Below are 16,569 nucleotides of genomic sequence, written 5' to 3'. Positions count from 1 at the left end.
AGAATCAGAGACAGATTCCCAGTAGCCTGGAGAGCCAGCAAGAGGAGAGGACAGCCAGCCAGAGGAAGACACGGTGCTGAGCCAGGCAATGGCTGTTCAGACCTCTGGTTCATGTTTCTGACATGAAAAAAATTGCACATTGCACATATATCAACATACTGTAAGCTTTAATGAAGAAAAGTTCTAACCAGCCAGTCTAGCTTCTTTTTTTTCCCTCTCATAAAGCTGAGCAACATGTAAGTAATGCTTTCATCATGGTTGCTACAACTGCTTTAGATGTAACAGTCAATAAATAGGCTATTTCATTTTAATCAGCACTCTCTCTCATATGCACAGGTCTCAACTTGTTGCTCACTTAACACCTAACCTATTTTTTTAAACCAAACTCCACTATTTTTTATCAACACATTAATGACAGACATGGAGGAGGTGGAGGAATTCCTCTCTGTGTGTAATACACATTTCTGATGAACAGCAAGGCAATAGTCTCGGCTCTTGGGCTCAGTGGGGGCAGGAGCAACCTAAGCCCTTTCCCAGGGCAATTTGGAGCCTTTTCCCCACCTCCACCTTCTCTTCTTCACTGCTCCTGCAGGAGGCAGAGCAAATGGCTCGGAAAACAAGAAGGGATCTACATGTAAGTGCAAAAATTCATTGGGAAGATGTTCAGACATCTTCACTCAATTCATACAAGCCTCCATTAACACAGAAAGGAGAATTTCTCAAGAACTCTGACAGCACAAAACATTCAAGGGGTTTTGTCTTTAGTTTTTGAGAGGATTTTTTTTTTTTCTTTATTCCTGGTGGGAAAGCTTGTGCCTTTAATTCTATAACTAGAAACTAAATAATATATCAGGGTTTTTTTTTTCTGTCAGGCATAGCAATGGTACTGAATGTATGCAAAGTTTCCACTAAAGGTTTTTGTAACTTAATTTTCCTCCAGAGATTAGAGGAAGCCAGATATTCTGTTTCTTGCTGGAACTTGGCTGGTAGCCACGCTGTGCTCCCTCTCCTTGTCATCCATCCCCAGCCCCCGGCACTGTTAATCAGATGGCTGTATCTTCCCTATATTTCTCCTGTCAAGCTATTAAGGGGATACGGAAGAGAGAAAGAGGAGAATCAGCTGAGATATAAACCAGCCTGGGTCCCAGAGTGCCTCTCCCCCTTCTCAAGGTTGAGCTTGCTGTGTTACTGCACAGCCTCCTGTCAGAGAGGAGGAGAAGCGTGCTTTCCTGCCCCCGGAGTGCATGGCTAAAGTTTGCTTCCCAAATGAAGAGAGGATGCAGAAATTCTTCTGCACAGAGCCATCACAGCCCTGTAAAAACACGAAGCTGCAGCACAGAGAGGGAAGAAAATAACAGAGCCTGGGCTGTAGGCTGAAGATGTTCCTTCTTGACCACACCGTGCCCCTGCTTGCTTGGGGGAAGAGCAGCCTTGACTGAGGCTTTATGGATGTGATAGCAGAGAGTTATCACAGCTCCCTGGGTTTTGGCAGCTTCCTTTGCTAGGGAATTCCTGGCACGTGCTCAGGGGCAAGTGAAGGTGGTTGGCTGGAGAAAAAGCTTTGTAAGGTTCACAAAGAACCCCCAGATCCAAGTCAGGTTTAGGGCTGAAAACACTGATTTTATCACATCGCTCCCTCCTCCTCTGCCTTTGAAGCAGAATGGAAATGCTTGTCCAGCACACTCCAGGTCTGTGGAGAGCTTTGCCTCCCATTGAAATGTTCCACGGGGACCCCCTATCTTCACTAAGAGACAAAATTAACTCCCTATTCTGGATATCTTAGAACTTTGAAAATATTTGGATCCCAGAATTTTTGGCTGTGTCTACCTCCCATCCTTGTACATATCAATAACTGAGAAAAAAAACCTGGCTGACATGGCTCCCACACATCAGAAACAACTGTTGCATGATTTTGGCCTAGGCTCTTTCTTTTTAACTAACCAGGTAGCAAATAATCAGGAATACCATGAAAATACTCTGCTTTTCTAGTAATTTGAGATGCTGTGGCCCTGAGACTAGGCCCTGAACTCCAGCAAACAACTGCACAGAAATTGATTTTATTTCAGGCAAGTCCACTTTGCTGACCAGCTTGATGATTTTAAAAAGCACTTATGTTTTTAAGAGACACTCAGTGAGGTAGGGGCTCACCTGAGATGTTTTGGAAAATGTAATTTAGATGTAGAATAAGATTTACTTAGGTAATCCCCAAGTTCCTTTGAAGACAGAATGTTCATGTCTAGATAAACATCTCTGGAAAAGCATGATGGCTCAATGGGTCACTGGACAGATTTTCTAAATCTATGTTTAACAAAAAGGAACATCACATTGACTTACCAATAGCCAAGTTTCTTATTCAGGCAAAACATTCAGGCAAGACTCTCAGATTAAGAAATAAGATGACAAATTCTGAGTGCACCTTATTGATGTGTTTATTCTAGCCATCCTCTGGCTGTGTTTGAGTTCATTTCTTGGTTTTGGACATGCTAATAAAATCAGTCCCTTCTCTTTGGATTTTTGGGAGTTTTTTTGTATCTAAAAAGGGAAAACAAAGGCATTTCTATAAGCAACAGAGCTAGAGAATATTTAGCAGATATGCAGCTTGTGTTTCTAGATAAATGTTTGCAAAAAGTCCACATAAAAGGAGGTGAGAAGGAGCACAGGAATGTGTGTGTGTGTGTCTGAAACAGCAGCACACCTCCACATCAGACATGTGAGGAGGAAAGGTGCCACTGAGCTCTTCTCACATCCTTCTACATTCCAGAGCAGCTCAGCTTTCCTGTTCAAACTCACCTGCTTGAGCCTCCTCCCCAGCCAGGCTGCCCTTGCTGCAACCTTTTGTCTTTCACTCGCCTTTCCTTCCTTTATCTCTGTTCTATAACCATTATCTCCATCAGCATAACTCCTTAAGATACACCTAGACATCATTTGGCCAATGAATGCATTTCACACAACATTAGTCATATTGTACTGTGGATAATTTTTATGATATTGCTGTGCCTCTCCTTGGTGCGTTGTTACAGTTTAATTTGTACATATTCTGCTGCTGCTGTAGTGTCACTCAGCTGTAACCAGAGACAGCATGATGGGTTTGTATTATTGCAACAAATTTTCCCTTAAAAAAAACAAGAAAAGAAAAGAAAAAGAAATAAAAGAGGGAGAGAGAAAAAGAGACAGAGGGAAAAAAAGGCAAGGGAAAGGGGAAGGAAAAAATGAAGGCTTTTTCTTAAGAGCGTATCTGTCTGCTTTCTAGGATTAGTGAACTGCAGACAGGCTGTCCTGCAGGGTCAGTGGAGAGCCAGATCTCAACTGTGCCCTGCAAAAAAGGATTTAGATTCAGGGTTACACCTCAGGCACATTACATAAATAAATATCTGCCGCAAATTTGTGTTTTGAACCAATTTTCCACAAAGTTCAGGGTAAGGGTTTCATATCTGCAAGAATTCTTCAGACCCTATCCAGCTACTCATCTTTACCAGATGAGCTAATACCAGTTATCTGCTTCCCTTCCAAATGGTGATGCCCATTCTGTGGTTGGAGTTTAATGTTACAGATCAATTTTCAGCCCCAGGCATCAGTTTTACATTTAGATGTGCAGGGCAGCTCTGCTGAAGCCTCTCAACTGTTCTGGGTATTCAGCAGCCCATATCAGCATCTACACAAAGCACTGACCACACTGTTTTCAGTGCATCTGCTCAGTGATTGAGTTTCCCATATGGAAATGTTTTGTAAAAATACAGGATTACTTGGAAAGACACTGGGCTAACCCTGCTGAGTATCTGCTTTTCTTCTTCTTAGTTCTCCAGTGTGGAACGTCACTGCTGGTATTTTGGACAGTGACCATAAGGTCATAAGACTGAGAGACTGAGACTCCCCCAGCTCTTTGTTTACCTCTGAAAGACAAAACAACTGATAATTTCACCTAATAAGCAAGAGTTGTGTTTAATTCCTTAAAAATGCTAATTTATTTTGAAGCAGCTGAGCATGTCCCACATGTTTGAACCCAGCCTGACAGAATACGTTCCCTTGAGCAATGACATCTCACTCTTGTCACAGCCAGCCACAGTGTAAACCTTTCTTCACACAACCAGAGCACATACCAGGACACCTGCATGTACAGGTGGCTTTTCCAGGCAACTCTGACATCTGGGAGGCCAAGCCAGGGACCCTCCTGCTGCCTACAGAGTCCTGTGTAGGTCCCCTGCTTTATTTCAAGTGGAGAAATGAGGTCAGACAGTAGGAGAGTGAAGGTTTCTCCCCAATGTCTGTGACATTCTTCCACACAAGAACAAACCCAGGCCATGCCAAAATGAGGGTGTTAAAATGGCCGTAAGCTCTTGGGCCATATAGAAGTTCTTATCATGCTTTGCCCCTGTGAATCAATCCTTTCAATTAAAGTAGATGGGGGATATAATGATGTTTTTATTTGCAATTACAGCTTTAAATTAGGATCAATAGAAGCAGCTACAGCCCTGCCGTGCCAGCCGTCCTGAATGGTTCATAAGTTTTCAGAGAACACAGTTCTAAAATAAACTCATCCATTTTGTCTTAAAAATAAAATATCATAGGAAAAAGACTTAGACCTTCGTGCAAGAGAAAAACTTGAGGAATCTTACTTGATTTTTATTTTGTTTTTATGCATCAAGCCAGCAAGACCTTCTTCCCTAGAGTTACTTTCCCTGTGGACTTTCCATGGTCACATCTGGAATAATGTAGGTGGGCACCCAGCCAGATCAAAGCTGATTCTGTCAGAAGAGAAGAGGAAAATACACATCTATTAGCTATCAACCTGTATTTCTGACTTCTTCAGTGTAAAATTGTGTTTAATAAGGAGCTTCTGCAATAGAAAACTTTTGCTTGAGTTTTTTTGATAGACTCTTCCAAGGAAGGACTCGGTGTAGCAAAACATGCAATGCTTTCATCTTGCACAAATTGTGATTATAAGAAAAAAAAAAAAAGACTTTACTAAATTTAAATTTTAACAGTTTTCTAGGCAATTGAGGCTGGTTACCTCAGTTTTAAGAAACCAGTCAAGAAGAGGCATAAGCTTGTATCAAATGAGAGCTTTTCTCAGAATGAAATTGCAACAAAAGAACCTATTTTTCATGAGTTTCAAATTTCACAGCATATTTCATAGTTGTTGTACTAGTTGGGGTAATATCTGCTGTGATTTATAGAGGAGCGGCGCTGTAAGAAGCCTCCCTTCTAATTATAACTGGTTATGAGGTACATCACTCATATCAGCCTGAAATTTACTTCCATCTCAAGCATGAGCTTTTTTCCCCCTGTTTATTGCCACAAACTGGCCACAGAAATGCTGATAAAGACATTACAGAAAATGTTATTAACTTAATCCCTTCCCAGCTGAGGTTCCTTCTTTTAACACAAACTTATTTTGAGTCTTTGTTTAGGCGTTGCAGTGTGCCAGGCAGCAAACATTATCTCTCTCATGGAAAGTTGTGCAATGAAAGCCTTTCCTGTTCCATGGGCTCCATTAGGCAGAACTGACTTTGACAGAATGTGCAAAGGAACCTATAAATCCAGTGATTCCCTCCACTTTTACAGGCAGTGTGTGCAAAGGCTTCACACGTAGAGTAGATGTTTCATTTGAATGCAAAACATGCTAAAATTTGTACTGAAAAGCACTTAGGCTTTAAAAACATGCCATAATTCTAAGAAGAAAAATGCCTGACATATCTTTTGGCTGATTTCAAATTCATATATATTTTAAATGATCTATAGAGCCTAAGCTGTGCATTTTATACAACAGAATGATAACCATTCCCATTCCCCTCCATCTAATCCACGGATGGTCTTGATTTATTAGCCAGTTGTGCATGGTGCACTGCCCCTCCCGAAATTCATGCTGTAATTTTAATTTTTGTTGTTGCTGCTGCTGCTGTCTGGATGCAGGGCTAGCCATGAAGATAGCATGGGCTTACCCTGTAAACATAATTGATGCTATCGGAGATAATGATTTAGGATATCATCCATCTCCAGTACAGCTTGCCATTACGTGACTTGTTCTTGCAGGTATCTGATTTGTATCATAGACGAGCTGGCTTGATTGCTGTTTTGCCATGGAGTAATAGTTCCCTGGTTTCCGCTGACATGCTGAGTCTCCCTTGATCACTCAGGTGATCAGTCAACACATGAGTTAATTATGGGTGAAGGGGTGTCTGAAGCCCAAAGATCAAAAGATACGCACAAGGTCTTCTCCAAGTCATTATTCACCTTCTTAAGCATCAGGCAGCCAGTTCAGATTCCTGCCTCCTGCACTGTCCTTAAATAAAGTGATATAACAGTGAGAAACCTGAATTAGAGCCTCTATAAGACACAGAACGAAACATTCAATTTCTCCACAAGAAGAGAGAAAAAAAGCCCATGTGGGCAAGTCTGCCTACATCGGGGAAGTCAGGGGTACTCTCATTTAGTTATCATTTAAAATAAAAAATCATTTAAGTAATCAGTGGTAGGTGTTTAGAGGTAGGAAACTCCACAGTTTGCCAAAACGGTCTCATCAGTTTCCCTGGCAAAAATTCTCAGGTTTTAACTCGCATTTCAAGGAGATATTTTCTCAGATATTGTCATCATCTTTACATCCATGCACAAAGAATAGAATTATTGTCAGACGTTAGGAGCTACTGGACAAAATCATTAGAAGCCCTCCTAAAACATTAAGGAAAAGCAGTTCTCAAAACCTTTTTTCTCTATTTCAACCACCCTCTAAACTCAAATGCATGCATTAATATTTCCAGAAGCTAATTATAATTATGGTCCTGGATCACCTCTGTGAGATTCACCCCACTGGGCCATGTCCTGCATTACTGTGGGGAATGGGCACCACAGCTCCACAGTCTCCCTCTGTTTTTAAGACCCTGGAAGCCAAATCAACTTGTTGGACAACTCTGTTGAGCAGATGAGACCTACAGCAGCAAAGAGCCTGTGGTGTCATGCTGCAGCCACAGTATTGTTTGTGTGGGTAGAAAGAACAATCTCCCCAGCAGTAATTACCTGAACTCACATGGGTACCAGCTCAACACCTGCACCACTGAGCTACACCTGTATTTGTCCACCAAGACTGGTTTCTCCACCTCTGTGGTTTTCATGTTACTCTATCAAATGGAAGGCAACTGAGCAATACACCTCAAAAGGTTTATTTCCTAAAATAATATCATGATTCCTCCACATAGTCACCCTGTCTTTATTTTCAAAAGGAACCAAAATCAAAAGGAGGCAAAAGAAACCAAATTTCGCTGAGTTGCAGGTTTGAAGAGACACTTTGTAAGGTCAAACTCTCAAAGGGCTGCAGTGCAAGTGCAACTCAGTGCACACAATTCCACATATGCTTTCTTCCATATGCAAATAAATGCTATGGATGCACAGCCCACTTGCACGTATCTGCACATGCCAAAGGGATTTACACATGTTAATACTTGGAAAGCAAAGTGAGAATGTATATAAAATGGCATGCACAAAGTGCATTCATCCATGTGCATATCCCTCTGGAGGCAGCACTACTTGGATGTGTTTCTAAGCGGAAAAACAGTTAAAAATTGATATGTCACCCTCTCTCCAAAACCTAATGATTACAGTCTGTTAATTGCACCGCATCTGCTGGAACTTTCAGCAAATTGTGGACCTGATCTATTATTTACAATACCAACAGAAACTGCAGATAATGTTTTAAAGTCTCACATATGCTGAGTGGTTGCAGAAGCAAACTATGCCATGTTGTCCCTATCCTGTCACTTCCCCAAGCAGGTACCATATATTGTGACAAAGCTGCTAGAATAACTTTTCTAAATTTTACTTTCTGCAGATGGAGAGAAAGCAGTGAGAGAACATAAAGACTCACATAAAGGAAAAGAACATTTAAACAATGTTCAAAATATCATGTACAATTAGTCTTAGAGTAGCTCTGCAATACTCTAGGCCCTGTCTTGCCATTATTTTGAGCCAAGATTCCCACAGCCTGGGATTCATTCACTTGTTGCTTTTGAATGCCCAACAAATAGGTATATGGCAGAGGCTGCTGGGGAAAGAGTCATCTTAGCACAGCTATGCATTGAATTTAGTCTTTAAATGTGGCATCTCTTCTCTTGCTGTGAAATCCATATGGATTTCCTGAATTCCTATGTTTTTTAAGGCATTTGAACACTGGTACATATAAAGAGAGTGGCTGATGTGCTCTGCCTTGCACAGAGCCCTGAACCACAGCCCCATTTCCCACCACCTCCTGTTCTCTACCAGCAGGACCTGGCCTTACCACTGCTGTGGTTTCTCCAATAGAACAATTCAGCCTTGAAGCAAATAACTGATTTCCCACCTTCCCCCACAAGAGCTGCCCTAGCAAACACTGTAAGGTTTGAAAGTCAGGTTGTATCCCCTCTTCCTTGGCTCCCTCAAACCAGTAACAACATCTCCCCAGAGCAAATGGCAATTGTCTGGTGTAAACTGGAGCAGAATTGCCACCTTCTGCTGTGTAATAGGAACAAGAGCTTTGCACTCATTATTATTACTATGACACCTGAGCATTAGTTAGCTGGCCTCGTTACACAACTCTAGGCAGACCACTTATCCACCAGAAAGCAAATAACCACTCAGGCTGAAGTTTATGAAACTTCTGGGATTCACAAATGTGTTTCGTGGATTTCTGGCAGTTGTCTGAATGTTCACAAATAATGTGATGCCAGTAATCACAGCAAGTCAAAGCTTGACACTTCTATTCATAAATCAGGAGATGTTTTATTTTTACTGCTTGAACATTTCTGTTCCCAAGCACGATTGGATTTGAACCATCAAGCTGGAGGTGAAAGGACCTTTATTTAATGCATTTGTTTAGTTTTATATGAAATATAAAAAAGTGTCTATGCAGGACTCTAGCCACCTTTACCATATATTAAAAAAACCAGGCCAACTCACACAGACAAAAATAAACTTAGTAACTTTCAAAAGGGAAAAAAGGCACAAAAAATGCCTCTTGGGCAGAGACCTCAAATCTTTCTATAAAAACCAAAAACTTTCGCAGACACTGTTTCTCTCATCTCCAGAGCCTGGGACATGAAGGGATGTGTCCCTCAGGTTAGCAGAATTGGGACTCTCCCAGGCCAGGGTGGAAAGAGAGCACTCAGTCATGCTGCTGCCGAGCAGATTTAGCCAGTATTCTCTCCTTTAAACCAGGAGGACTTCAGCCAAAATGCCTCTGTGGCTTGCAGCTGCAGCACTATCACTAGGGAGACAGAGCAATCTATTAAGCAAAGAGGTTCCAAGATCCAAGACTTGATGCCAAGAACTATTTTAGCCTCCTCCACAAGCCTGCAGACAAAGGGCAGATCCTGCAGCACCAGTGGTGACTGCTGGTGGTGGAAACTCCCCCTCAGCACCCCATGGGCACAGAGAGCATCCACCCTGCCCAGTGCCCCCCTCCTCACGCTGCCCCTGCCCCCCAGCCACCCCTGGCACAGGGATTTCTCCCACTCATACATTGTGAAGTAGTTTCATTCAACCAGTTCCTCCTTCCACAGTCAGAAAATAGTAAAGTTGTCACTCAGAGTGGAACATGGAAGAGAAAACCAACCTATTGACTATGAAGCCTAAATTAAAATGAATCTATTAGGATTTCTAATGCAAGGCAGATGGTCCCTGCTGTTGGTATCAGCCAAGAACACCATCCACTGTCCCACCTACCATCCTCTTTCCTTTCAGTCTCCTTTTGGAGTGTGGACAGGTACATGTGGGAAGGCAGGGACAGAGGAGTGGGACATACCTTTATAAAATTGACTTTTCTCCTCTTGTAGTCAGAGTGCACAAATCTTTTAATGGCAGCTTGGTCTCTTCAGAGACAGTCCCAGTTCTCCTAGAGGAACATCCTTCCCAAAGTAAACACAGAAGTGACAGAGGGTGAGCTCTTTACTCTTTTGAATGCTGCAGAAAGGAAGTGCCCAAAAAGTTGCAAATAGTTGTCACTCTGACATGCTGTAGGTGATATTTTTCAAACCCTCTATGCAAAACCAAAACACCACCTCTATGTGTTTTCACTCAAAGCTGGCAACCTTTGGAAAAGTTTCTGTTCAATACATTGAGCAGAGGTTTCTCTTGGACAAGAATTGCCAGTAGGAGACAGGTTAAAGGAAGACCAACAACCTTCCATCCATCCTGCCTCTCAGCAAGAGCTGCATCCCATCAGCAGCTGCCAGGAGTGAGGGGAGGCTGCGTGCAGGAGAAGAACTCTATTCCTGAGGCTCTGCTCTGGCCAGAGTAGATTTGGATAAGGATCAGGATCCAGTGCAACAAGGCATGTAGAGCACAGTCAAACTTCCTCCCCTCCAAGCATCAGAAAAGCAACCTGACTGGATTTTCTCCTGGACAGCTCAGCATTTGAACAGGCCAGTTAATCAAAAGCACCTCCCAACTGCAATGACATCCTGCTGCCTTCTGACACTTGCCACTTCCATAACACCATTTACAGCTCCATTGTTGTAACAGGAAGCCCTGAGGAGGAACTGGCTCCTACAACATGTTGCTATCACATTTTAGCCAAGGCTGAATGTAGCTGCAAATCTCTCTACAAAATACAGTGGAGATCTATTAAATGCATAATTTCCCTGGCACAAAAATGTTATTCTTTTAGCAGGTCTGCTTCTTCCCTGGGATTCTGATGAAGCGTGCTCTGCTGTATTATGAAATACACCATGCCTGGGTGTGATACACAGAAAACGTCTTTGTTTAACACAGCGTATCTTTTATCATGTCACTTTTCTATTGGATTTCTTTTCTGTGCACTGGAAACACATTCTTGTGACAGTTACACTCCTTTACTGGGAAACTTTGCTGTGTGACCTGCAGTGTCACAGGCAGGACCAGATCCTGCCCAAAAGCACAGGCTGGGTAGCTTGATACAACAGAAAGGAATATGGAACAAATCAAGAACCAGGAAAAGCAATACAACACTCCTATCCAAGTGGGCTACAGAGGCATTTTCCAGTTCGAAACACAGATCTGCAATAACTAAAAAAAACCAAATTAAACAAACAAACAAAAAACCCCTGAACTGCTATTTCCTGTATGATGCTCATTATTACCTTTCTAGACACTTACCAGAGTTGGCATGAGAGCTCAAGAAATCCAGGAATACAACCAGCACATCCATTTTACTAGGAAGAGGCAATGTGGTAACAAGGCACAAACCAACCCCACCAATCTGGAGTATGTCCCTCTCACAACTGTCACTCGTAATTTCTTCCAGATCCTTCAGAAACTGCAAAGAGGAACATGTGGTAAATAAAACTGCTTGGCAGAGGAGAATTCATTTTTCTGCTTCATTGTGGCCTTCTGCAAACACCTGGCAGGATGAAGTCCCATGAGATCCTTGCTCTGATAGGTCCCCACTGCTGCAGTCAGTGTGGTGAACTGGTCCAGCAGAGCTCTACCAAGAGCTGGGTGGTACAGAGAGACTTCTCTCTTTTGGCAGGGGTGAACTGTCAGAGCAGCCCAGCCACTTTGCACAACCTGCCCTATGGCTGCCTTCATTGGAACAGGCAATGCTCCCAATCCCCAACCCTTAATGCGTCCTTGTTTCCATCTGCAGTGCTCCCTGAGCAGCTCAGCATCTGGGCATGCCTGTCCCCACTTGAGCTGGGCTGCACACCAAGCTCAGCCCAGCTCTGCTTGGACTCCACAAACAGGTGTTCATCTCCCTCAGTGCCTCACAGGAGCTGCAGGTGAGTACCAAGTGCTCCCAGGTGGGTGTGCTCCTCCCAGAGCCTGCTGCTGGGGCCTCCTCTGAGGCCAAACCACACCACAGAAATGCCACTGCTGCTTCACTGAGTTATTCAGCAGATCCTGAACGCCTGCAGAAATTCCACTTCTCAACCAGAGGGCTTCAAATTAACACTTCCCATAGCCCAGAAAGATCCTGCTCTTCACCTCTCCTCCTGTCAAAGCCTTGCTGCTTTCACAGGAAGGGTTCAAGTTTCATTGAGTGAATGGGCAGAGGAAACACCATGATTTTCTTTCATCTCATGATGATGATGGTCACTCAGGGGTTCCTGCTACTGCCCTATTTTCTGTAAATAATATAATGTGACAGATGGGAGACATTCTTAAGAAAGACGATGTCACATCTTATGTATCTTTCTGCTTTGAGCAAAGACAGGTTACCTTGAACTTCTTTGGCAACATCACAAACCTCCAAAAAGAAGGATGGACTAAAGCTCCTTTTAGATCAGCCTAGAAAAGTCAGAATATTTTTTTTTCCTGGATTTTACCTCCAAGTTCCTTGTACTCAAATTGGGCAACCTGAGATGCTGATTGAGGTCCCAAACACTGGATGAAGTTAGGGATTGTAGTGACATCATTGTTCACCCTTGACACTTCTGGTATCTGCTTGTGTTTTGCGAGCCTAGTAGCTTAAACCAGTCATGTGTTTTCCCCATGTGGATATTCAGGAGGGAACCAGCCTCTGAAAAGCACATTCACCCTGTCCAGAGGCCAAACCAACACTTTGATAGTACAAAGACTGGGTTCAAACCCAAAGTCAGGGCCCAAATTCATTCAATAGTGGGTGAATTTTTTACTTTCCCCTGCACCTCACTTGCTCCTAAGCAAAGTACACAGTAAATCACACTTTCAGGATTGCTTTAAGGAAAAGTTTCTTTAAAGGTAATTCAGGTGCTTCTGGTAAAGACCAGGCAAGGAGCTGAGGCAGGAGGAAGGCGTGTTACAAACTTCCTTCCCACACCCCTCAGCACAAGGGACTTTCCAAGTCTGATGTTGGATTTCAGATTCATTAAAGCCAGGCAGGAAGAGATGGCTCATATGCACACAGTGCTTTTCCTGCTGATCAATAAGCTTCCTTCCTGCCTGATAACTAAACCACTCATAATATCAACAGTGTTATTTAAGACCTGTAGAAACTCTGATTCAAACAAACCAGAAATATCTTGACCTAGATACAGGGAACAAAACAATATTGAGTAAACTTTGGGATTGTCTGTTCATCTATCATTGCACTTGACATTTTATTGAGGAGTTGGAGCAAAGCTATTTTACCCTAAATGTTCTTACACCAGTGTACTTATTCAGAGAGAAAAATCTTTTGGACACATTCCCCCTCTCAATTTAGATTAAAAAGGGTGTATTTTAGAGTCCATTAATAAGGGACATGAATTGCCCTTTCGACAACTGCAAAGAGCAAACACTATTATATCAGAAAACGTAAATGAGGCTCAGCTCTATGTCCTTCTGAGGATAAAAGGACCATGAGGAAAGAAAGACCACAAAGAGTATTTCTACCACGTTACAAATGCACAGTCTCAAGAAAGTGACCTGCACTGTAAGAGATGGTCACTGATGCAGAATGGTTCAATAAATGTCTTCACAATCAGGCTGTTGCTTCTTTGGGCTTTAAGTAATGCTGGGCACATTTTGCACCTTTGCAAATCAAGGCTTTGCTTTCCTCAGGGTCTGTACCAAAATTCATAGATTTCCACAAGAAGGCACACCTGCACAGCTTGTCTAACATAACCAACTGCAAAGCTCAGGCTGACCTGAGCACCCAACCTTCTGTCCAGAGCTGGAGCCTCATTGGACCTCACAGTTTAATCTAGCTTATTTCTGCTTATTCCCCTTATCCATGCAAATTTTGGTGCTTAGCTGTACATGTTTCAGTAGATGAAGCATTTCAAGTGTTTACCTACCTGGAAGACAGTCTGCTTAAAAGGTAGCAAAGGAAAAGAAGGACTTTCAGAGAAGATCAAAATACATCATAAGCTTGGCAGACACTGTAGCCCTGAAACAGCAGTTTGAAACTTGCACCATAACAAATCTTCTCCTATACATTATCTCACAGGAAACAACACATGATAAATTCTTAGCACAATGTGATTCCCCTCCTTCCTCCTCCTCCCCACTTCAGAAAGATTTAACATCTAATTCAGCTTTTGACGAGCTGCTTCATCACTGCGGGAATGCTGTTGATCTCTGTCGGAACCCTGCGGCCTTGGACAGAACAAACTGAAAGGGGGAAAAAAAATTTTGGCCGTCTGTAATGATAAATAAATACATTACAGGATACAACTCTGGGGAATGGAGGCTGACACTGACTGAGCACCATGACCTCCACACAACTGCCAAGTCTCCACCGCTTAACAAAAGTCAACTTTTGTTTGCCTTCTCCCCCCTCAATGACAATTTCTTTAAGAGCGAATGCAGGATGGAAAAGGGGAAAAAAATAAAACCAGTAAAAGATAGAGAGCTCCAAACTCTCCTCATCTGCTGCCCAGAGGCATTTTGGTTTTGACAGAACAGTATTTTATTTCTTTGGTCTCCTGGAAATTGGGGGAAACCAGTCCATGCTGCATCAGCAGCAGTGGGACAAGGAAGCTGTGCCACAGGGAATGCTCAAATCCCTTTAAAAATTTTTTTGCATTAGGATGTGCCTGCCTTCAGGCTAGTTCTTGGCTCCAATTTGATTTTCTGTCTACTTAAGTCCCACTCACAAAATCAAATATGTATTTCAGCTGTTGGATCTTCACATTGATGGCAACAATAATTAAGTAGAGAGGAAGCAATTGGTTAGCCCATCAGACAAGCCACCTCCTCATTCCTGGAAGCCTCACACACTTGTGTCAACCTGTTTCCTAGGCTCTCCTTTTCCATATCTCTCCAATCTCGTTCCCATTTCTCTCCAATCATGCAGAAAGGTGATACCTGCTGCCACCGCTCCCCATTTTGCAGATACACAAAGTGATAAACAAACTGTCATGACAGTCAAAAATCAAAAGCCAGGTATGGACTGCAAGCATTAACTCTTGTGTCTGCATTGTGCTTTCCATAAGGTATTCAATTAACTCCATGCACTTTTTGGGAACCACAGAGAACTCAGCCTGATCACAAGTTCATGGTCAAGCCCTGAAGACCTATCAACACCTTACAGCAAAGGATAGCACAAAAAAACCCCTCACTAACTCTGACAAAGCTCACTCCAGCCCAGGAAGAGAAGCTAATCAGCCCCACTGGCTCGCTGAGTGATCCATTCCCAGCACAAAGCTGATGTAGCTACACCACTCCTGCAGCCCACACCAGCATCACTTCCAGAGCTTCACTGCACTGTGCAGAGGCTCCAGCTCACCCCGAGCTGTCTCAGGGATACAAGGCACAGCTTGTTCCAAGAGTTTCTTCTGCTCCCCTCACTCCCCTAAGAGATGTCTCCTGCCAGCTCACCCCGTCTCACTGCCGCCGACACCGGGCTCTATCTTCACAGCTCTGGGCTTGCAGATCATTTAACTCAGCTATTCACCAAAGCACCTATTTAATCCACTCTGCTCACAGTTGCTACTATTAAAATACTTCGTATTTTCAAATGTCCTGTGACTACTTTTGCTTCAAAATGTCCTTCTTATTTCTCCCGTCGCCTGTCCTTTGTATACACAGCAAAGTGGATAAGGGAGAGATGATTACACTCACCCAAACAGTGGAAGACTCATGATTCAATCCCTTTATCTTCTGTCTCTGGTTGACATTTTTTTATTTCTCAATCTATCTTGTTTTGTTCTCCTTAGGTTTAGAGGATTTGAATGGTTCACTTTCAGTTAAGGGTAGGATCTTTCTAACATGTCTTTTTATATTTGAATATTCTCCTGAACATTTTCCATTGCTTTGAAATTCCCTCTGAGAGTAACTGGAGAAAAGTAGTTTTCTTCAGCTTCATTCTGCTGGGGAATACTTATTTCACATTAATTATATCTTTGGTTGTCCTTGTAGTTGTTTCCTGCAAGTGTAAATTGAGCGCATTACAGTCTCTGTTAGCAAAAGGCTGTTTAAGGCATTGTGGGGGCTGAACTTACAGACAGATTTCCATAAAATCAGGCAGGAGATCTAAGTGGTGTACAAGCGTTCCCCAAACCACCACTGAGCTCATGACTTGACCTGCCCATCAGAACAAGATTGACACTTTCTAGGAGAGAGTGGATAAGGAGAAAAAATATCAGAAATAACTATGAAATCAATTTTCAAAGCTATACATCCCAAACCTTTCATTGAGTCAAAAAAAACAAAAAAACAAAAAGCAGGACAGAACAGAAACCAACACAAGTGCAGAGAAGCTCTGCCTCTGATGCAGGTATAACAGAAACATGAGCTCCCCTGCCTCAGTCAACAGTTTTTAATGTGAGTTCCTCCCTCCAGAAACCAAAGAAGCCTTTGCTATACTCCACAGAGAGTATCATCCCACAGCAGACAGCAGCAGCAGAGGGGATGTACTGTGACCTGTGTGTGCAGCTGAGGGGAAATGCAAAGCTTCTGCAGAAGTCAAAGTGGGTGGAAATCAGCTGTGGCCATCTGGGTGGACATTATCTGCCAGTGCAGTCCTCTCTGCTGGCCTGCTTCTCCCTTGCTGCTGCACATCTCCTGTGTGCGCCTCTGCCTGTGTGTTTAAACAAAAAGGCTGATAAGGAGTACTTGTCTGTCAGCAGTATCTGAAGCCCACGGCTCTTTGAGAGCATTTGGGTTTACTTGGCGGGTCATGCTGACTCCTTGTGAGCCATTTATCATGACAAAAAACTCCAGAGA

Source organism: Vidua macroura, chromosome 17 (genome assembly GCF_024509145.1).
Source record: "Vidua macroura isolate BioBank_ID:100142 chromosome 17, ASM2450914v1, whole genome shotgun sequence".
Lineage (NCBI taxonomy): Eukaryota > Metazoa > Chordata > Aves > Passeriformes > Viduidae > Vidua > Vidua macroura.
This window is presented reverse-complemented; position numbering follows the sequence as displayed.